Genomic DNA, 23,600 nt, shown 5'->3' with positions numbered 1-23,600 from the left:
CTGCCTTCCCCCCAAAGTTCATGAAATGTTTATAACCCGTATCTCAACAGACCATCAGGGTCATCATAACCTTTCAGCTTGGTGGCTCTTGCTTCTGGTGAGCAGAGGGTTGATTTTTCCACTTTAAGTTCCACAGTCTGCCTAAGCTTAACACAAAGAAACTTTCACATGTACGATTTCATGGGTTTCATTGTTTTGACTCCTTTAACTTCTTCCAAAACATCCTGGCATTTCTATTTTAAATTACTCCGTATTACAAAGCAATTGGGCAGAGCACTCAAGCCCAATATAAAAGGGATCAGACACAAGACACGATATATCCAAGTTAAAAATAGATTCAGAACCACTCACTCCACACTATCTCAAATGTGACTTTTATACGTAGGGCCTCTGCTCAATCCTCCACACTGATGACAGTGATCTTTAAATCACCTTATGCCCCCACTAAAAATATTTTGGCTCCCTCCTCTATAAGATAAAGATATAAACCTCACTTTTAGCTTAACAAGCAGAGTCTTTCAAAATCTAGGCCAGACATACTTTTTTGCAGGTTCATCTCTAGTCAGTCTCCCCATTCCAGTAACATCTCACCATTGACCTCACCCCAACACTTGGCACCTCAGTGCACCCATGGTTCCTTCTGTTTGAAATGACCCCCTCTCTCCAGTTGGACAAACACCTTTTCTCTGTTACTTTCTGTAAACTGCTTCCACACCTTCCACAAATTCAACCATTTTCTCTTCTAGTCTCCCACAGAACTTGGTACACCTACTAAGCCTATAAACTACACCAAGGGAGAAACTTGAGTATTATTCATTTTTGAATTCTCAGGGTCCAGCATAACTATTCCTCGATATGTAACTTAAGTTATCAAGAAAATATAAAGAGATGAGGGAGTAAGATTAAGGCAGCCTAAATGAGTCTCTGTCTTAGATGCAAACGACCTTCTCCTTAATCACTACTTCAAATACCAAAATATAGTGCATTTCTTTGTACTCTAATACACACAGGCTATGCACACAGTAAGTTTTAGTTTAATTTATTCAGCATTTCTTAATTTCACATACATAGTGTTTTGTTAATCACACTGTCGTAAAATGGCTACCTTCCTAAAATGAGCAGCAGTTAAGATGAAAGAAAAAAGTACATGGATAAAAGATTTTGTGGAAGCTAAGGATTTGAAAATTAAAATTGGAACTTTCCCAAGATGATAACATTAAGTTCCAACCACAACCAAAGTGTAATTAATAGCATTACATACCCACAAATCCAAGTCTTTCTTTTCTCCATTAGAGTATGTTCTTAGCTGAGCCTATTTAGACTTTTCCAAAGTGATAAACACTTTAAAAGCAGAGCTTTCCCCAGTGTGCCTTGCACATGGAAAAAGTACAAGTGTGCTGAAGATGTCGGCGCCCTCACGCTCAGCTGTGAGCAGTCCTTGGGCTTTATTTCAGTTTGCGTTACATGTCTTAACCCTTCCTGTTGCATTATATGAAAAAGGTGTGTGCTTTAAAGAATATAATAAGGCTAATATGGGTATAGCACGATGCCTAAGTATTAACCAAAGCGCATATTTATAAACTACAGGTAGAGGAGGCAGATTTCTACAACACCTTTATTTGTTGTCAGGATCGAGTTCTATAACCACCCTCATCTCTTTAAAAGAAACTAGTCTGAAATTTCCCAATAACATTACTCTGCCCCCAAGATTTAAGAAACCTGAAGATACCTACAAAATCAAACAGACATTTAAAAGGGCTTCTTCATTTACACCACACCACTGATCAAGACACTTTTGTCACATCGTTTTTGACCATTTCACTGTCATGTTCACCTACTGAGAACTGACCAGACTCAACTACCTCAAATAACTTCAATCCATTAAAACACCCTCTGCCCTCCCCAAAGAACTATACTCTCCAGCAATTACATCACATTCTCATTTGCTCTCACATTCATACACAACCTGGTCCCTCTTAATTGTAGTGTGTTTAGTCCAGTCACTTTAACCTCCTAGGTCTTTCCTCATCAGCACCTACTCAAATATTTTGTTTAAAGCAAGTCGACTGGACTAGATCACTGGTCTAAAAATATTAAGCAATTTTTATTCTAAAAGTCATAACATTCTAAAGACAATGACAACTGCTGACAGCAATTACCAAAAAAAAAAGTCTTCAAAACCTTGACCAACAGCTGTATCAGCTCCTACAGCCTACAAAACTGGTTTGGAAATGGTAAATCCCAGTCAGTATATCGTGAAAAACACAAAGTGTTATTACATGCCATTTTATTTTTCACTTCCTCTCCAAAATTCTCTTCTCTCCAAAATTAAATTCCCAGAAACAAGGAAGCAAGAAGATTCCGCAGTAGCACTAATAGGACAATCCACCTGGAAAACAGGTAAATATGGGAACTCAAATTCAAGCAGATTATTGAAACAATGTCAGCTTAACACAATAACAAATCCAGGACGGTCCAGCAAGATGACCATTCACAATGTTGTCATTTGCAGTAACAGTTAAATAAAAAGGTTAGCAGCATTAGTTAGCAGGCTCTTTGGGGAAGGTGGAGGAAAACAGTTAAAGAAAAAAGTTTTCGTATTGTGAGGAGAGAGGGAGAGAGGGAAAGAGACAGAGAGAACGAATTCCGGTTACTGGAGAAAACTGCTTCAAGTCTCTAGAACTACTCCGAGTCCTTACCTTAGCAATACCATAAATCTTTTCATTCGGTGCTAAGTGATTCTTTAACCATGTCATTCCCACCCACTCCCCCAAAATCTGCGTTAAACTGAATTGCAAACACTTTGGGGGGAGGGGGTAAACAGTCGGTTTCCCGCTTTGCGAGGTTCCACACTCCGCAGCGCGCAATCCCACAGCCACTCTTCCAAAGTTGCCACCCATCCCGGCCGGGAGTCTCGGACACCGACTCGCCACCTCCCGGGAATACGAGCCGGGGTCCGAGGGCCAGCACGCCCCCGCCCCGCCCCTGCGCGCCGCCGCGCCCGCCGTCAATCAACGCCCCCCACCCCCGGCTTGGGCGTGGGGGAGCGACTCCCGGCGCGGCGTGATCGCAACGTATCTTGGGGGCCTCAACAGCCGCCAATTCAGCCCAGCTGCGGGCCCGCCGCTCGCCAAGCTCAAGTTACCCGCTCCCCGCGTGCCCCAGGGGCACGACCGAGCGGGACCCGTGAACAGCCAGCGCGGGAGCTGCCCGGCGGGCTCGGGCCATCTCGCTCACCTCTCGGGGTGCGCCGACCTCCGCCGCCGCTGCCGCCTCCTCCCTGTGAGTGCAGCGGGGTCTGACCTGTGGAACCACCATACCAGTCCCGCCCGCTGCCGCAGCGCCGCCGCCGCCTCGGCCGCCGCTCTTTGTTCCCCCTCCGAGCGCCACCGCCTCAGCCGCCCGTCTCAGCTGCCCCGACCGGCCGCCACTATGCCCTCCCGCCCTCTCGGGCCCCGGCCTCGCCCTCCTCGCTGTGCCCGCCGCCGCCTTCGCCTCCGCGCCGCCGACGCCGCCGCCACCGACGCCGCCGCCTCCTCCTCCGCGCCCCCCTCGCTTTCATTGAAAGCAAACAAGCATCATGGCGGCGGCCGCCGTCCCCCAGCCAGCGAGCGCCCCGACCGCCGCCGCCTCTCCAACATCCCGGCCGCCCATTGGCCGCCGCCACCAGGCGCAACCATTCGGCGCCGGGGGGAGTAGCTCCCTGCACGCGCTGCCCCAGGCCCCGCCCCTCCACCCCCGCCCTTGGGGACGGTGGTCCGGCCCGGCGCGCTCCCAGCCCTCCCTCCCGCTCCTCTTCCCGCTCTCCTCATTCCTGTCCTGCCCGTCACTTCTCTTTTTTCCTCTTTTTAACGGCTGCTCTGTTTTTCATCCAGCTCTCTTTTATTTGTCTCGGGCTGTTCACTTTTGTCTCCTCTCTTCCCTCTTTTTCTTTGATCTTCCTCCCCTCCGTTTTGCCTGTCAATCACATGGAAACATGGACTAGCTCTCAGACTTTTGACCTTAGCCAGTATCTTGATTTGCCTAAAGATGAGACACTCAATCGTGAACACTCATATGAGTTTTCTTCCCTCAAATATGCTGAAAAAAATTACTAATGGCCCGTTTCGCTCCATTAATGGTCATTCAGTCCAGTAAATTGAGGGACGGTTCTTGTGGTGGGAGTCTAGCTGGAGTAATCGTCAGCATCTGCGTTCAGACATGGAGGCGTTCTATTCAGGTGGGGACTGAAGGCGAGCAGAGTAAAGACTGGATTGGCTGATGATGGGATGGACACCTTAACTGACATGGTCAGGCCTTGTGCTGGGGCCAGGACAGCGAGATGAATCAGGCCCCACTCTGCCCTGAGCAAGCTCACAGTCTGGAGGCAAGAGAAACACCCAACAGACTTAAAATCCAGTAGAGAGGCAGACAGACATGGTGTGAGGGAAAAGGAGTAGCCATCCACTCACCTACATGGCAAACTAGGATGGGCTCCTCCCTGAGACATCAACCCTGAAGAAATAAAAGTGAAATGGATTCTGGTAAGTAGCAATAGTGGTAAAGTAAGACACCCCCACCAACGGCTGTCTTGGGCTAGAGTATGTGAAAATGGGTGGCTGCTGTTGGGGCAAAGGTAGAGCTGGAAGAGCAAGGAAAAGATTGAGGGACAAGAGGCTGCCGAGGTTCTGTGCTTGTCTCTCCCCAGCATGGCCTTAGGGTGGTCCCTGCCTGCTGTTTTCCAAGAAATCAACATGACAGCCCAGTCCTCTAGTGCCATAGGACACTGGACAAAAACAGGGCAGCAGGGGTTAGGGGTTGAAAAGAGCAAGTGCAGACTGACCGGCGGCCTGTGGGCATCCCTCCATATCCTCCAAACCCAGGCGACTGAGTCTGGGGTTAGGCAACCTGCTGTACATCCAGCTGGCCCTCTGCCCCCATGTGAGTGCTGTGCCCTGGCAACCTGTGCTCCAGCCTGGACAGAGGGGTCCCTTTTTTGTAATTCAGCTGCCCAGAGGGAGCTGCTTTTTGTGGTTGGCACAATATATATGGTGGAGGGGAAGTCCAGCTGCATAACAAAAAACTCAGTGGCGTAAAACAAGTTTATTATAGCTCACGATAGACATTATAGCTGTGCCCAGCTGGACCATTCTGCTGGTCTCACTTGGGCTCTCATGCCTCTAGTGAGATGGTGGCTTGGGGTTGGATGTCTGGCACCTTGGTGCCCCCAGTGAGGTCTTTTTCTGTGTCGTGTCTCATCCTCAGCTTTTCTTTGTGGTTTCTCTCTCCAGCAGGAGATCTTGGACATCTTGAATGGCAACCCAGGGCTCCACGAGGGAGCAAGTGGAAGCTGCCAGGCCTTCTGAAGAATGTCACTTCAGGAGTCTGTTAGTCATAGCATCAAAGCCCAGTCCAGATTCAAGAGGAGAGGATATAAGCAACACAGGAGCTGCATGTACGTACAGGGAGGGACAACGTTTTGGGGGGCCATCTGATAGATTGGGGGTACCCACAGGGAGAGTACCAGTGGTGGCCCTGCCTGTGCACATCCTGTTCTTTCTGAATATCTGAAGAAAACCCTAGCAAAGCCTCTCACCTTTGCAGATCCAAATCGTGTCTTTCATGTGAGCCAAGACTTCCCATTGCATTGCTATAAAACCCCAACTCAAGTAGACGTTTTGCAGAAAGAGGTCATTTACATATTCAGGTGTCGCATAGCTGAAAAGTTCAGGCATAATAAGATGCCATCCAGAACAATCTCACCCCTCCACCTTTCCCACTGCTCTCCTCCCCACTGGCTTCTGCACACAGGCTGTGTAGCCAGGCAGGAGAGATGGCCACTACTACAGGCAGGCATAGATTCTACCAGCTTCTCCTCTTGAGTAGAGAGAATTTCTTTCCTCATCGTTCTAGCAGGAACCCAGGGCAGCTCTCACTGGCCTGACCAGAGCTCTGCTCTTATACCCTGCAGCCAGGTGTGAGGTCAGCCCTGCATGAAGCAGATGTATTGAGAGCAAGGAAGGGCCATCCCTTGGGGAATTGGGGGTAGACGGAAGGAGGGGAGCAGATTCCACCTCAGGCCATCTCTGGGAAAGCTTCCCAGCAGAGTTGGTTCCTGTCTCCTCAGGCTCTGGACCCCTTTCCTGCCATCAAGGCACATAGCAAAGATAGCCGTTACCATTCTCCCAGCCAGGCTGTGAGCTGCTCGAATCTAAATCATGTTGCCTCCATGCCGCCAACTGGGGTTGCTTTTGAGTCTTTTCCACTCACAGGCTTTCGCAGCTCCTTCCTCTGTTCTGAACACATTGACCCTCAGGCCCAGGGGTGGGCATGTGACCAACTTGGGATTTGCTATGTGGATGTGGGAAGAGTTCTCATACCATTGGGGTCCTAAACTGGGACAGTACGAGTTGGTGGCAGCCAGTGCATCTTCCCACCACATGGAGAGATGAGAGAGAGATGAAGAGAGATCTTCTTGGTGACAGAGCCTTGGTACCAGGTGCCAAAATCCTGATTTTGATAGTTTTCCCTTTTATCCTATGATCTAGTCCAGGTACATGAACCAATAAGTTCATTTTTTGCTTAAGTTAAAGTTGGGCTTCTGTCACTTGCAATCAAAATACTTCTCATTTGATGCTTAGTAAGTGTATTGGATAGTGGATAGGTGGATAAATAACGAAGATGGACAACTAAAAGGTGGCCATGCCTGTTGATGTGGCTGTGGTGTCTATTTTGCAGGCGTGTCTGGAGCACTGGAATTCAAACTCAAGGTCGATGTAGGATGTGGACCATAACTTTGTGGGTCCAGCAACTGGACTTGCCAAGGTCCCCGGAGATGGAGAGCGTTGCTCAGAGTGGCTGCAATAACTAAAATACACAGGAGATGGCGAACTGAAGCAGGTTCCAAGGTTTATTTGCAAGACAAACCCAACCACTGTGTGACCCGAATGCTTACAGTGGAAGATCCACGTCTCCCAGTAGGAAAGCACATGGCAAACGCCGTCATGCCAGAGGTTGCTTGGTGAGCCTGAACTGTGGACCCTGTGGAGCCACTCAGCTCTGATAGTCTGACGCTTCCTTTCAGGGTTGAGACTTGCTGACCAGGGGCCAGCACTGGTGAGGCCTCCGGTTTTCTTCAGAGAGGACCCCAGTCTAATAGATGAAGTTGCAGGTCCCAGTCAGATCTCCCCAGTGTGTCCTTTGTCTCTGGGTCCACTATATTAGCCTGCAATTGATTGAAAAACCATCTCAAACAGCTTTAAGAAAAGAAAGGAGTTAACTGGGTCTAATCACTGTAAAAGGCCAGAAAGAGTCTATCAGCTTCAGGTGTAGCTTAATCTAGGGGCTAATGCACTCTGCTCCTCTCCATGTTGACTTTATCATCAGGGGCAGTATGGAAGCAGAATGGATGCCAGTTCCTACAAGATTCAAGCCCAGAAGGAAAGAGAGAGCTTCCCTCAGCAGCTGAGCAAATGTCCTGGGACTGACTCATTTCCATCCCTGAACCAAACACCACGTTTAGGGTGATATCCTGCCCTGGCCATGAGGAAGTCATGTGCCCTCTCCTGGAGCTGGATCATCTTTAACTTCACTCAAAGCACATATGGAAAGAGCTGGCGGGGCGGGGGAGGGTGGTCCAGAGAAGAACTGGGGATATTGTTGCTGGAAGAAAGAAAAATAGAGCAGAGAAAAGCAAAGGTCCAAGGGCCACTCTCTGTTAAGCCCCCACCGGCATACACACACAGCCCCTGCCAGCTGCTTCTCCAGGCACCTGTCTGGTCGTGGCTTCACTGCCAAAGTGTGCTGTCGGGAGAAGGTGCCTCGATGCCTCAGCACATGGGAGACAGAGGAGGTATTCCCCTTTCAGCTCAGACGCTCTCCCCAAAGACACCTTAGAGAAGTTAACAGGAATGGGAAAAGGCAGCAAATCCATTTCTGTTTTTAAGCATATGTCATTTTTTCTCTTAGATTAAACCATCTTTTTCAGTGTTAAAAAAATAATTTGTGGTCATGGTTTAAAAACAAATTAAGACTAAGCAGCAGAAAGGCATGAAGAAGAAAGTGGCTACGTCATCCCTGGCCCCACCCCAGCCACAGTCACCAAAGATTTGAATTGATTATGATGCTTTGGCTTTAAATAACAAAAATAAACCATACGCCCTCAAACATGCGTAGTGGATAAGGCTACTTAGGACTCCGATGCCTGAAAGTCCACATGTAGGGCAGCCATTAGGGGTGTTTGATTTAAGCCCTACCTGCAGATTCATCACTGCTACTGCCCTGGTGAAAACCATTTTATTACCTTGCTACTTTTATAGGTTATGGGGTGTTGGAATGATGGCAGAAGGCTGAACTAGGAGGGGAATCTGAAAGATGTTTCTTAAATAGATTGGCCTAAAAAAAGTTTAGGGAAAGTTGACCCTTGTTTGACACAGGTAACATGAGTGAGGCCTGTACAGTTTCCAAAATGGATGTTGTCTGTGGGTCTTCCAGGCCCGTGGGAAACCACAGTCAGCAAACTGAGGAACAGTGTTCATTGCGAGGACAGCGACATGGACACTGCCCCTAGACTGATGGCCCCCTGGGCAACTCCTTTGCCTCCGTGGCATTTTCATCAGCCTAACAGAAAATGTTGGGGATATCTTGAAATATCACGTTCACTCATTTACTCCTTTGAAAACATATAGACATTAGACCCACCAGTAGATCTTGTTATTTGATAAGGTATTTAAGTGTATAAATACTGTTATGTTGTAACACTTAAATATTTGGGTAACTGGATTTCAATATAGCTAGTTTCCTTTGTAACCCTATGTATTTGTATGTTATGCTTTTAAACAACGTTACTCTGAGCAGGGCTCTATAAGCTTTACCAGACTGCCAAGAGGGCTCATGGAGTAAAAAGTGTCAAGAAGCCCTGCGCTAGGCTTTGGAGCCCTCTGTACCCACTGGTGAAGAGGGTGGAGATGGAGCGGAAAGCACAAGTGCATCTTAGCCAGCTCAGCCTGAAGTCACCCTTCTCGCTTCTTCTCACACTCCTTTGGTGAGAACTAGTCACCTATCCCTTCCGATTGCAAAGAAGACTTGGGAAAGAGTTCCACAAGCTTGGAAATAACTTCCTCAATTCTGTCTGAGCAGCTGCTGCTCAGCAGCAAATCTATCCAGTGGAGGGACAGCAGGAATTTTGTTGAACAGATAACCATCTCTGCCACGGTCCACCTCCCCAACTACCCAATATTCTCATGAACACTTGGTCCAATAAGTGACAGCTGCTCTTCCTGGCCCCCCACCCTTCTCTGCCTCTTTCCCCTGGCCCTTCCTCCACCCTGCTGCCATTTTTGACCATGCGAACAAGGCCCACAATATCAGAATAAGAAAGAGCTGGATGAAACCTGGTTTCTGAGCATTTCGTGGAGCAGAGACACACCTCCAGAATCAAGGTATATATTTGGCAGGACATAAGATTGATGCTCTACCATGCAGAAACGAAAAGCTTGCTGGCAGGAAGTAGATTGGGGGTGTTGCCTTCCAAACTAAGTTGATTGTTTCAAAAATAGCCTCAGATTCATTAAGTTGTGAAATTGGGTGGTGAGCCGACCACAAGGCAAATGACCCAAGTATTAAAATTTAAAAACTGTCCAGGCAAGATCTTAGTATCCACCTGGAACTAAGTAGGATGAGAAAAGTCTGGAAGCTTACTAGTTTTTGGAGGGAAATGTCAAAGAAACCACCAGTGTGGCCTACAATTTCGTGAATATTTAATCCCTAAAGCAACACCCAATCTCCCAAACCTGTACCAGCAGGAAGATCTAATTCCCAAGTCTGTGACCGTGAAAGGGACGATGCCTTCCAGAAGGCAGGGACAAAGCCATAGAGGCCAATGGACAGAGGACTCTCAGGTGGGCTGATCAGTAACTTACTCTGCCTCCAGAGAAGGGAGACTGTTGTGTTCCTGGAAAACCAAATAGGCAACAACCCAAGACGGGTATATCTACCTCCCCCACTTTCTGAATTAGATTGTTGGTTGGTTTGCTGCAATTGTCCTATTCCTACTGCGAATTTATATATTCTGTGTGTTGGAGGCAGTTCCTTTTAGTTCCTAGGTTACTGGGCCCCAAGAAGCCATACTGGTAGCTGCTGGCTACTCTGAGCTGCGAGGGCCCCGTGGGGAAGGATGGGACTGCTCTCTCTCTGTAGCAAGAGGGCTGCACATGGATCTGAAGGCCAGACAATTAAATTGCAAACTTTCCACTGTGTAAGTGCATGGTGGAAAGTTTGTGAATTTAATTGTCCGACTTTTCATATAGGAGGCCGAAGGAGGAAATTGTACCAGGATGGCAGGACAACTCTTCTTCCAGAATAAAGATGTAATTTCCCAGCTTCCCTTTATTTGCCAACATCCTTACAGCTGAGTAGGAAGAAATATCTAGAAACTCTCTGCTGTACTCTCAACAGAGAACAAACCCCCAGGGTGGAGGAGGGGTAGACATCTGGCTGAGCTGGGTGGGGCAGGGGAGCTGGGGTCTCATTTCTTCTCAGAGTGTGTTCTGTCCTTGGTTTTAGCCTCCCCATGCTTTCAAAAAAAAAAGTGTCACTTTCAGTTGCAGATGTAGCTGATGCCGATTTTTGAGACTTTTGAGGATTTTGTTTTGTTTCGTTTGTTTTCCTTCTCAGGAGTCCCTTTCCCCTTTAAAAAAAAGAAAAAACCCTTTTTCATTTTGAAATAATTATAGTCACAAGAAGTTGCAAAGAAATGTGCTGGGACCCTTCACCCCACCACCCCCGATATTAACATCCTGCATAAGCACGGTACAATATCAGAACCAGAAACTTGACATTAGGTACAAAACATTGAGCTTATTCAGATTTCATCAGTCATACGTGCACTCTGTGTGTGTGTGTGTGTGTGTGTGTGTGTAGCTCTGTAGTTTTGTCACGTATAGCTTCATTGAACCACCACCACAATCAAGACACTTAACTGTACCGCCACCTCAAGACCCCCTTGTGCTCCCCTTTACAGCCAGACCCTCCCCTGGTTAACTACTAATTTCACCTCTATAATTATGTTCTCTTACAAATGTTATATAAATGGAATTATGCAGTATGTATCTTTTTGAAATTGGTTCGGCCTAATTTCCTTGGGTTCATCTGAGCTGTTGCATGTATCATCCTTTTTAGTTCCATCCTTTTTATTGCTGAGTAGTATTCCATGGTATGGACAAAACGCAATTTATTTAATCCTTCATCAGTCTGGGTCATTTCTAGTTTGGAGTTACTATGAATAAAGCTGCTGGAACATTCATGTACAAGTTTGGGTGTGAAAATAAGTTTTCTCTGTGACAAAGGCCCAAGACTGTATTTGCTGGTTCATATGGTAACTCCATTTTTAGTTTTAAAAGGGGCTGCCAAACTATTTTCCACAGTGACTGTGTGTTTTAACCATACGTACCTTGTGTGAGGTGTGGTGAGTCCAGACGCAGGTCAAGAGAGAAAAACTGGAAAGAGTTTTATAGTTTTGTTACTCAAAGTTCAGGTGGAGAACACAGCACTCCCCACAGGGCGACACAGGGAAGCACCAGGGTTGGTCAGGAGTCAGAGGGAGGTGGAACTGGGGGCAAGCATCGTTATTGTAGTTTTCACAGGAAGGAAGGCAAGGCAGGGTTAGCAGTGTAGGAATGGCTGGTTTGAATAATTTCAGTGGACTCTGGCATATAGGGACTATCTTTGTTTGTGGTACTTGACCTTGGGGTGATGAGTGCAGGTGTACAGTAGGCAGGAGTGTGAGAGCCCAATAAGAAAGGTGGTTGGGGGTGTGGGCTTAATTGGCTGCTCAAGAAGGGGAACTGACCAGCTTCTAAGCAGAGCTTCAAAACTGGGTCAAGACAGCATTAAAAAAATTTTATGGTATTTTTTTACATTCCCCACCAGTGATGTATGAATGATCCAGTTTCTCCACATCCTCACCAGCATTTGTGTTATCACTAGTTTTTATTTTGGTCATTCTGATAGGCATGTAGTGATGTCTCTTTGTGGTTTTAATTGGCATTTTTCTAAAGGCTAATGATGTTGAACATCTTTTCATGTGTTTATTTGCAATTTGTATATCTTTGATGAAATGTTTGTGCATGTTTTGCCCATTTTCTAATTGGATTGTTTGTTTTCTTTTTCAGTGTTGGGTTTTGCAGGTACGGGTCCTTTGTTAGATGTGTGATTTTTCAGGTATTCTCTGCCAGTTTGTAATTTGTGTTTTTATATTCTTAACAGGATCTATTGTTGAGTAAACATTTTTAAATTTGATGAAGTCCAATTAATTGATATTTTCTTTTATGAATTGTGCTTTTGGTTTTTTTGAGAACTCTTTGCCTAATCTGAGGTTCTGAAGATTCTCTCCTACCTTCCTCTAGAAGTTTTATAGGTTTACATTTATGTTCATGGTCCACTTTGAGTTAAAATTTGTAGAAATTGGAGGTTTACTTCACAGTTTTTTTGGTTTTTGTTTTTGCTATAGGTACCTAATTATTCCAGCATCATTTAATGAAAAGGCTACCCCTCCCTCATTGAATTGCTTCGTTCCTTTGTCAAAAATTAATTGAGCATATTTGTTCAGAAATAGTTTCTTCATTCTCTATCTGTTTCATTGATCTATGTGACTATTCCTCTGCTGATATCACACTCTTGATTCCTGTAGCTAATAGTAATGCCTTAACATGTGGAAGAGTGATTACACCTTCCTTTTTTTTCTTTTAAAAATTGTGTTGGCTATTGTAGGGTCTTTCTTTTTCCATCTATATTTTTGAATGAGCTTTCCTATATCTATAAAATAAACCTTGCTGAGATTTTTATAGGAATCCTGTTACACTTGTAGATCTGTTTGGGGAGAATTAACATCTTTACTATGCTGTCTTTTAAATCTTGAACATGGTATATCTCTCCAATTATTTAGGCCTTTACTGATTCCTTTCATCACCATTTTATAAACGTCATCATATAAATTTTATGCATGTTTTTTTAGATTTTTACCTAAGTATTTCATTTCTTTGAAGCAATTTTAAATGGCACATTTGATTTTGATTTCCACTTGTATATAGAAATACAATTAAGTTTTGCATGGTAATTGTGTATCCTGCCACCTTCCTGAATTCACTTATTAGTTCTAGATGATTTTTTATGTAGACAATCATGTCATCTGCAAGTAGATTTATTTCTTCCTTTCCAATCTACATGCTCTTTTTTTTTTTTTTTGCTTTTTCACAGTGGTTAGAATTTCCAGTCATATGTTGAGTAAGAGTGGTGAGAACAGACATCCTTGCCTTGTTCTCAGTCTTAGAAGGAAAACATCCAGTCTTCACCATTAAATATGTTAGCTGTAGGCTTTGTGGATGATTTTATGAGGGCAAGGAAGTTCCTCTTTATTCCAGGTGTACTAAGAATTTTTATCATGAATGGTTTGGTTGTTAAATTTAGTCAAATACTTTTCCTCCATAAATTGATATAATCATATAACCTTTCTTGCTTTTAAAATATTGAACCAACTTTACATACCTGGAATCAATCCCATGTGGTCGTGATTTATTATTCTTTTTATGCATTCTTGGATTTGATTTGCTAACATTTTCTTGAGGATTTTTGCATAGAACTTCGTGAGGAATATTGGTCTGTAGATTTCTTCATTGTGCTGTCTGTCTGGTTTCAATATCAGAGTGACACTGGCAAATGACGTGAGTTGGGATGTCTCCCTCCTCTCCTATTTTCTGAAGTAGACTGTGTAAAATTGGTGTTAATTCTTTGAATGTTGGGTAAAATACTCCAGTGAAATTGTCTGGGCTTGGAGATACTATTTTTTCCATTCTTTTACTTTGAATCTACTGATGTCATTATGTTTGAAGTGAATTTCTTGTAGACAATATATAGTTGGGTTATTATTTTTTAATCCACTCTTCCAAATCTGTTTTTTAGTTGGTGTGTATAGACTATTTGTATTTAAAGCAATTATTGACATATTGGGGCTAAGTCTGTCACTTTATTATTTGTTTTCTACTTGTTTCCTCTCTTATTTCTTGCCTTTCTGCCATTTACGTGAACATTTTTTTTGAGTTTCATTTTCATTGATAAAGTTTTAGAATGTATCACTTTTAATAGTATTCTTATTTCTTTGTTCTAGGTATTATCATCTGTGTAAGTAACTTAGTCATAGCCTACTGGTGTGGCTGTTTCACTATTTTGAATAAAGTATAGAAAACTTACCTACACTACATTTAGGTTCTTTTACCCTCACCCTTTAAAAATATACTTTTCTTAAGTATTTGTTCTACATGGTTTGAGCACCACATCAGATGGTGCTATAACTTTTGCTTCAACCTTAAAATATGATGAAGGAAACTCATGAGGTAAAGGATAATCTATTGTGTTTACTTCTGTTTACCCATTCCATTGTTCTTCCTTCATTTCTGAGGGCCCCAGTCTCCTTCTGTTATCATTTTCTTTCCTCCTGGAGAGCTTCCTTTAGCTATTCTTTAGGGGTCGGTCTGCTAGCAAAACACTGTTTTAGTTATTCCTCATCTGAGAATGTCTTTATTTCCTCTTCATTTCTAAAGGGCAATTTCACCAGATTTAGGCTTTAGAGTTGATAGTTTTTCTTTTAGCACTTGGAAAAATGTTGTGCCACTTCTATCTGCGCCACCCCCCCCAATGGGTTTCAAGTGACATATCCACTGTAATCTGACTTGTTCATTTGTAGAAAGTGCATTTTTTTCTCTTTAGCTGTTTTTAAGATTGTTTTCTTTGTTTTAAGTTTTCAAAAGTTTAGTTATGATATATCTTGGTGTGGATTTCTTTGGGTTTCTCTCCAATTTGTGAATATGTAGGTTTATGTCTTTCATCAAATTTACGAAATTTTCAGCCATTATTTCTGTGAATACATTTTTCATTTCCACACTCTTTCTCCTTTCCCTCCCCCTGGGACTCCAGTGATACAAATCCTTTATGATAGACCCACAGGTCCCTGAGTCTCCATTCACTCTTTTTTCAATCTATTTTTTCTCTAATGTTCAGATTGAGTAAAGTCTATTCGTCTGTCTTCAAGTTCACTCATTTTATCCTCTGTCATGTCCAGTCTGCTGTTGAGTCTATCCAGTGAGTTGTTAAATTTTGGATGTTGTATTTTTCAGTGCTATAATTTTCATTTGATTCTTTTTTATAACTTCTTTTTCTTGGCTGAGATTTTCTATTATTTGTTTGTAGAGAATTTGTAATTGATTGTTGAAGCATTTTTATACAGCTGGTTTAAAATCCTTGTCAGATAATTCCAACAATTCCGACATATGATTCATCTCAATTGACTGTCTTCTCTCATTCAGATTGTGGTTTCCCTGGTTCTTGGTACTACAAGTGATTTACTATAGCACCCTTCCATTTTGGTTATTATGTGAAGGGACTCTTAATCCCACTTAAATCATCTATGTCAGGCAGTCACTCAGTTAGCATGTAGGTTCTGTCTGCTTTTGTGGACTTTAGTCCTGACCACAGTTGAGTTTTCTGAGTCCTTGCTGTCCTCTTCTGGTCAGCTTTGTTCTCCTGGTGCTGCAGGACTCCTGCTCAGGGCTACATGGTACCATCTTTGGGGACAGGAGACATTTCCTGGGTTTCACTGCTCTTTTGGGGTGACCTGTTTGCAGGGGTGTGGGTGAAGAGAAGCCACTGGACTTGAGTCTCCTTATGCCACTGGACGGAGGTCATAAAGACATTGCTGTTTTGCTAGTCCTTTGCCTGGTTTGAGAGTGGGGTCCAGGACACCCCAATACTTCACTGCTGCTGCTGCGGGCAAATAGTGTCATCAGTAGTGCCTGGGTTGTGCATTGGGAGCTGGGGTGTTTCAGGACTTTGCTGCTCTACTGCTGGTGGATCATATGGCCCATGTTGTGGTATAGGGGCTAGATTTTGAGGCTTTTATCCAGTTTATCAGCTTTCCCCGCTCCTGATTCAGTTTCTGTTCTCTGGAGTTTAAGTCAGTTATGACTCAAACACCTGCTTTCCAGTTTCCAAACTTTATTGCTCCCCACCTTCTCTGTTCTCCCCATTTTTGTTTTGTGGGCTTATTTACCTCTCCTCATCCCTTTATTGTAGTTCTCATGGGGTTTCATGAGAATGAAATCAGATGGGTGTAGTCAGTACTCTACCTTAAACAGAATTCTTACCATTTTAATTTCCTATATTTTGATCCTCGTTTGTAATATAGCTTATTTCTGTTTCCGGCTTCCTCCACCAAAAGACATCCTTGTCAGAGTCCATTTCATTGACATTTGCAAAAGTTATTTATTAGGGTTACTTTTGTTTCTTATTTCATTGACTTATTTTTTTTATTTTTATAAATTTCTTCCTCCTAGGCTCTTGGTATTTATTTTATTATTCATGTTCTTTCTAGAAGTGAATGCTTAGCTCATTTTTAAAAAATTTTCTTTATTTTCTAAACTTTCACAAGACTGGTTTTTTTCCTGAGTTCTCCTTTGGCTACATTCAGTGGCTTTTAATATATCATATTATCACTGATATTACTTTATAAATTAATATTTTACTTTATGTTTCTTCTTAAAAAATAGTTATTTGTGAAATTTAAAAAATTCTGGATGGCTCTAGAATCCTGGTAGGTGTAGGAGGGTACATGTGGGGCAAGAAGAAGCTCTCCTTTTGTAGTGTGGACCCTGAGAAAGAAGATAACTATAGAGAAGACTCTAAATACCAAGAGAGTAGTAGGAGGAAATTTATAAAAATAAAAAAAATAAGTCAATGAAATAAGAAACAAAAGTGACCCTAATAAATAACTGTTTTTCAAATGTCAATGAAATGGACTAGTGGCTAACTGGCATCAAATTAAAACAACAACAACAACACAGAGCCTAGCAGCCATTTCTGCACAGGGGTCTCTCATGCAAGCTGCACTTCAGAGAGAAGCCTGCACTGAACTGCCTGCGCTGTGTGCCTGCCATCTGAGCCAGCCCTTCTAAAGCAGTTCCTGGAATTGTATTTCAACGAACAGGACTGAGGCTTTCCCTGTCCAGTCCAAGCTGCACAGCTGTGTCCCTATCAGCATCTTCATTGACCAATCAGAGCAGCTCCATTTTGGCAAATCAGGACAGTGCTTTTTGGACCAATCAAACTTCAAGGATTTGGAGTCTTCATTGGCACGAGGATGGACCAATCAGGGACTAGGGATGAGGACATCTGTCTATATAAGTCAGCTCCACTTTGGCTTGGAGAGTGCACTTTCCCTTTCCACCAAAGAATGAAGACTGAGTTTCATAGTTGGAGTTGAAACACTGAAGACAAAACAGTGAAGATATCTTGCTGGACCAGAGCGGAGCAGAGCAGGCGGAGCAGAGCAGGGCGAAGTGAAGCAGACTGGAGTGACACAGAGCAGTCAGAGCAGAGCTGTCTAGCTGGAGAGTACCTTCACCTCAGGGCCATCTCACAGCTGTCTGTCCCACAACTGTGCTGTCTTTCGCTCTCTTTTTTGGTTTTTGGTAAGTGAAATTATGTTACTTTTATTTAAAATTCAAGTTTTTCCTGAATAATTTTTTTATTAGTTTCAGATGTACAAAATAACATAATGATTAGACATTTACACCCCTCACAAAGTGATAATCCCCCCCAAGTCTACTACCCCTCTGACATCGTATATAGCTATTACCATTGACTATATTCCCTATGCTGTACTTCAAATCCTGTGGAGATTATATATATATATGTATATATATATGTATATGTATATGTATATATATGTATATATATATACATATATACACACACACACACACACACATACATATAACTAGACATTCAATATTATATTAGTTTCAGGTATAAAGTGCAGTAAGGCATTTATATAATCTATGAAGTGACCCCCCCCCATAAGTCCAGTACCCATCTGACACCCTACATAGTCTTTACAACATTACTGATTATATATTTCACATCCCCATGACTATTTTGTGACAATTTGTACTTCCTAATCCCTTCACATTCTCCCCATCCCCAACCCCCCTCCCATCTAGCCACCATCAGTTTTTTTCTCTGTATCAGTCTATTTCTGTTTTGTTTGCTAGTTTATTCTGTTTTTTAGATTCCACTTGTAAGTCAGATCATATGGCATTGTCTTTCTCAGTCTGCTTTCACTTAGCATAATATTCTCTAGGTCCACCCATGTTGTTCCAAATAATAAGATTTCATCATCTTTATGGCAGAGTAACACTCCATTGTATAAATGTACCACAGTTCCTTTATTCAATCATCTACTGATGGGCATTTCTGTTGTTTCCATATCTTCGCTATTGTGAATAGAACTGCAGTAAACATAGGGGTGCATATATTTTTTTATAATTAATGTTTTGGATTTCTTTGGATAAATACCCAGGAGTGGAATTGCTGGGTCATAAAGTAGTTCTAGTTTTAATATTTTGAGGAACCTCCATACTGTTTTCCATAGTGGCTGCACCAATTTGCACTCCAACAATGCACAAGGGTTCCCTTTTCTCCACATCCTCACCAACACTTGTCGTTTGTTGGTTTATAGTTGATAGCTATTCTGATAGGAGTGAGGTAGTATCTCATTGTAGTTTTTATTTGCTTTTCTTTGATGATTAGTGACATTGAGCATCTTTTCGTATGTCTATTGGCCATCCACATGGCCTCTTTGGAGAAATGTCTCTTCATGTCCTGTGCCCATTTTTTAATTGGATTGTTTGTATTTTGGTATTGAGTTGTATGAGTTTTTTGAAAAATAAATTTTGGATATTAACCCCTTATCAGATGTATCATTGGCAATTATTTTCTCCCATTCAGTAGGATGTCTTTTTGTGTTGTTGATGGTTTCCTTTGCTATGAAAAAAACTTTTTAGTATGATGTAGTCCCATTTGTTTATTTTTTATTTTGTTTTCCTTGCCCGAGGAGATATATCAGAAAAAATATTATTATACTGAGGGTAATGTCTGAGAGTTTACTTCCTATATTTTCTTCTAGGAATTTTATGGTTTCAGGTCTTACATTGAAGTCTTTGATCCTTTTTGAGTTTATTCATGTATACTGCATTAGAAGGTAATCCATTCTCTTTTTTTTTTTTTTTTTTGCATGTATCTGTCCAGTTTTCCCAGCACCATTTATTAAATACACTTTCTTTACTCCATTGTAAATTCTTGCTTCGTTTATCATAGATTAAATGACCATATAGGCATGGACTTATTTCTGGGGTGTCTATTCTGTTCCATTGATCTATGTGTCTGTTTTTATGCTGATACCATCCTGTTTTGATTACTATAGCCTTGTAGTATAATTTGATATCACGTAGCATGATACCTCCCACTTTGTTCTTATTTCTCAGGATTGCCATGGCTTTTCAGGGTCTTTTATGGTTCTATATAAATTTTAGGATTATTTGTTCTAGTTCTGTGAAAAATGTCATTGGTATTTTGGTAGGGATTGCATTGAATCTATATATTGCTTTGGGTAGTATGGACATTTTAACTATTTTAATTTTTTCTATCCATGAGCATGGTATATGTTTCCATTTATTTGTATCTTCCTTAGTTTCTCTCTTCAATGTCTTATAATTTTCTGAGTACAAGTCTTTTATTTCCTTAGTTAAATTTATTCCTAAGTATTTTATTGTTTTTGAAGCAATTGTAAATGGGATTGTTTTCTTAATTTCTCCTTCTGATAGTTTGTTATTGGTGTATACAAATGCAACTGATTTCTGAATATTAATTTTGTATCCTGCTACTTCACTAAACTCATTTATCAGTTCTAATAGTTTTTTGGTGACATCTTTGGGGTTCTCTATATATAATATCATGTCATCTGCAAATAATGACAATTTTACATCCAGCTTTCAAATTTGGATGCCTTTTACTTCTGTTTCTTATCTGATTACTGTGGCTAGAACTTCCAGTACTATGTTGAATAAAAGAGGTGAAAGTGGGCATCCTTGTTGTGTTCCTTAAGGGGAATGCTTTTAGCTTTTCCTATTGAGTGTGATGTTAGCTGTGGGTTTGTCATATATGGGCTTTATTTTGTTGAGATATGTTCCCTCTATTCCAACTTTGCTGAGAGTTTTTATCGTAAATGGATACTGGATTTTGTCAAATGCTTTTTCTGCATCTATTCATATGACCATATGATTTTTATTTTTCACTTTGTGTATGTGGTGTATCATGTTAACTGATTTGCAGATATTGAACCAACCTTATATACCAGGAATGAATCCCACTTGATTGTGGTGTATGATCTTTTTACTGTATTGCCGAATTGGGTTTGCTAACATTTTGTTGAGGATATTTGCCCCTATGTTTATTAGGAATATTGACCTGTAGTTTTCTTTTTTTGTAATGTCATTGTCTGGTATGGGATTAGGGTAATGGTGGCCTCATTAAATGAGCTTGGTATCCTGTCCTCCTCCTGGATTTTTGGAATAGTTTGAGAATAGGTGTCAATTCTTTTTTGAATGGTAAAATTCACCTGTGAAGCCATCTGGTCCAGGATTTTTGTTTGTTGGGAGCTTGTTGATTACTGATTCAATTTCGTTTGTAGTGATTGGTCTATTCAGATTTTCTTTTTCTTTTTGATTCAGCCTTGGACTATTGTATGCTTCTAGGAATTTATCCATTTCTTCCAGATTGTCAAATTTTTTGGTGTACAGTTGCTTGTAGTATTTTCTTAATTTTTTTTTTTATTTCTGCCATGTTGGTTGTCACTTCTCCTCTTTTATTTCTGATTTTATTTATTTGAGTCCTCTCTTTTTTCTTGATGAGTCTAGTTAAAGGTCTATCAATTTTATTTATCTTTTAAAAAAATCAGCTCTTTGTTTCATTGATTTTTTTTTTTTTTGGTCTCTATTTTGTTTACTTCTGCTCTGATCTTTATTATTTCCTTCCTTGTACTCCTTTTGGGCTTATTTTGCTGTTCGTTTTCCAGTTCCCTTAGGTGTAAAGATAGACTGTTGATTTGCGATTTTTCTTGTTTCTTTAGGTAGGCCTGTATTGCTATGAATTTCCCTCTTAGGACTGTTTTTGCTGTGTCCCATAGATTTGGGGTCATTGTGCTTTCATTTTTGTTTGTCTCAAGGTACCTTTTGATTTCTTCCTTGATCTCATTGTTGAACCATTCATTATTTAGTAGCATGTTATTTAGTCACCATGTGTTTGTGTGTTTTCCAGTTTTTTTCTTGTAATTGATTTCTAGTTTCATAGCACTGTAGTCAGAAAAGATGCTTGATATGATTTCAATCTTCTTAAATGTATTGAGACTTATTTTGTGGCCTAACATGTGATCTATCTTGGAAAATGCTCCATGTGCAGTTGATAGAATGCATATTCTGCAACTTTGGGGTGAAATTCTCTAAAAATATCAATTAAATTTACCTGGTCTAGTGTGTCATTTAAGGCCACTGTTTTCTGTCTGGAGGATCTGCCCATTGGTGTCACTGGGGAGTTGAAGTCCCCTACTATGATTGGTTACTATTGACCTCTGTCTTTATGTCAATCAATATCTGTTTTATATATTTAGGTGCTCCTATGTTGGGTGCATAGATTTACTAGGGTTATGTCCTCTTGTTGGATTGACCCCTTTATTATTATGTAATGTCCTTCTTTGTATTTTATTACAGTCTTTGTTTTAAAGTCTACTTTGTTCCATATAAGTACTGCTACCCACCTTTTTTCTTGTTTCCATTTGTGTGAAATCTTTTTCCATCCCTTTACTTCCAGTCTGTGTGTGTCTTTCGATCTGAAGTGGGTCTCTTGTAGACAGCATATATATGGATCTTGTTTTCTTAGCCACTCAGCCACCCTATGTCTTTTGATTGGAGCATTTAATCCATTTACATTTAAAATGATTATTGATAGGTACATAGTTATTGCCATTTTATTATTCATATTTTTGATCTACATTAGTTAGTTTGTTTTCTCCTTTCTTCTGCTTAAAGTCCTCTTAACATTTCTTGCAATACAGGCTTGGTGGTAATGAATTCCTTTAGCTTTTTCTTATCTGGGAAACTCATTATCTGTCCTTCAATTTTAAGTGATAGCTTTGCTGGGTAGAGCAATCTTGGTTGTAGATCCTTGCTTTTCATCACTGAATGTTTCCTGCCACTCCCTTCTGGCCTGCAATGTTTCTGTAGAAAAGTCAGCTGATATTTTATAGGAGCTCCCTTGTGAGTAACTAGTTGTCTTTCACTTGCTGCTTTTAGGATTCTCTCTTTGTCTTTAACCTTTGGCATTTTAATTATGATGTGTTTTGGTGTGGACCTGTTTGGGTTTATCTTATCTGGGACTCTCAGCGCTCCCTGGGCTTGTATGTCAATTTCCTTCACTAGGTTGGGGAGGTTTTCGGTCATTATTTCTTCAAATAATTTCTCAATCCATTGCTCCCTCTTTTCTCCTTCTGGTACTCCTATGATGCGAATGTTGTTACACTTGATGTTGTCCCACAGGTCCCTTAACTATCTTCATTGTTTTTAATTCTTTTTTCTTCTTGTTGTTTCGATTAGATGTATTCTGCTACCTTGTCTTCTAAATTGCTGATTCGATCCTCTGCTTCATCTAAACTGCTGGTGATTTCTTCTAGTGTATTCGTCATTTCAGTTATTGTATTGTTTATTTCTGACTGGTTGTTTTTAAAGGTTTCTATATCCTTCTTTATGCTTGCTATCTCTCTGTTGAAATTCTCGCTAAATTCCTTAAGGATTCTTGTAATCAGTGTTTTAAACTCTGTCTCTGGTAGGATGATTGCCTCCATTTCATTTAGTTCCATTTCTGGAGGCTTCTTCTGTTCTTTTATTTGGGACATGTTTCTTTGTTTCCTTATTCTGGCTGCTGCTCTGTGTTTGCTTCTAGGTATTAGGTAGATCTCCTATGTCCTCAGTCTTTGCTGGGTGGTCTTATGTAGGATGTGTCCTATGTAGTCCAATTACACAGTCTCCCTAATCTCCAGTGTGTGTTTTCCAGGAGTGTCCCTTGGGTGCTGTGTGTGTTCTCCTGTTGTAGTTGAGCTCTGATTACTTTTGGCACATCAGTGGGGATTGACTGCCAGGCTGACTGGTTATGAGGGCTTGGCTACACCCACAGTGTATGAGCTGCTGTGTGTGGGGGCTGACCCCTTAGAGGAGGCTTCACCACTGCGGGATCTTGTGCCTATTGAGACCCCCTCCTTTGGGTGTGCCACTTGTGGAGCTAACCAGGTAATGCTCTGGTGTGGTCTGAAGCTGGCCTCTGGATATGTATTTTCTGGTGTCTCTTGGGTGGGGCTCCCATGCAGGGCTTTTTGTCCTTGCCTGTTACAGGTCCACAGCTACCTGGTAGATGCCTCAAAGCTATATGTGGTTGACTGGTCCCTGTGCTGGAACTGGAGGTATGTGAGGGTAGCCTCTCTGTGAACTGAGGCCTGCTGCCACCAGTAGTGGGCCTGAGGCAGCTTAGCAAAAGGGCCAGGGTCCCCTAGGCCTGTTGCCACCTTCCAGCTGCCTGTCAGACCAAGTCATTGAAAGAGGCACTTGCTAGGCTGGTTGACCCAGTGTTGAGCGTGCCCTTGGTGATGCAGCACTAGCTGGATGGGGTGGAGTTCAAGGGAGTCATGGGAT

The 23,600-nt window shown here is 41.9% G+C and overlaps 1 long non-coding RNA gene across 1 annotated transcript; it reads left to right on the top strand.

The window, feature by feature from the left end:
* The first annotated feature begins 1,532 nt into the window (after positions 1 to 1,532).
* On the top strand, positions 1,533 to 10,187 carry LOC109437606 (uncharacterized). Its single transcript, XR_012489955.1, has 4 exons — positions 1,533 to 1,536; positions 2,861 to 4,523; positions 5,271 to 5,434; positions 6,718 to 10,187. It is a non-coding gene; the product is annotated as an uncharacterized LOC109437606 (long non-coding RNA).
* The last annotated feature ends 13,413 nt before the right edge of the window (positions 10,188 to 23,600 follow it).

This window comes from Rhinolophus sinicus, linkage group LG10 (assembly GCF_036562045.2).
Source record: "Rhinolophus sinicus isolate RSC01 linkage group LG10, ASM3656204v1, whole genome shotgun sequence".
Taxonomy (NCBI): domain Eukaryota; kingdom Metazoa; phylum Chordata; class Mammalia; order Chiroptera; family Rhinolophidae; genus Rhinolophus; species Rhinolophus sinicus.
The sequence above is the reverse complement of the archived record's forward strand: the minus strand, read 5'-3'. Positions and strand labels throughout refer to the sequence as shown.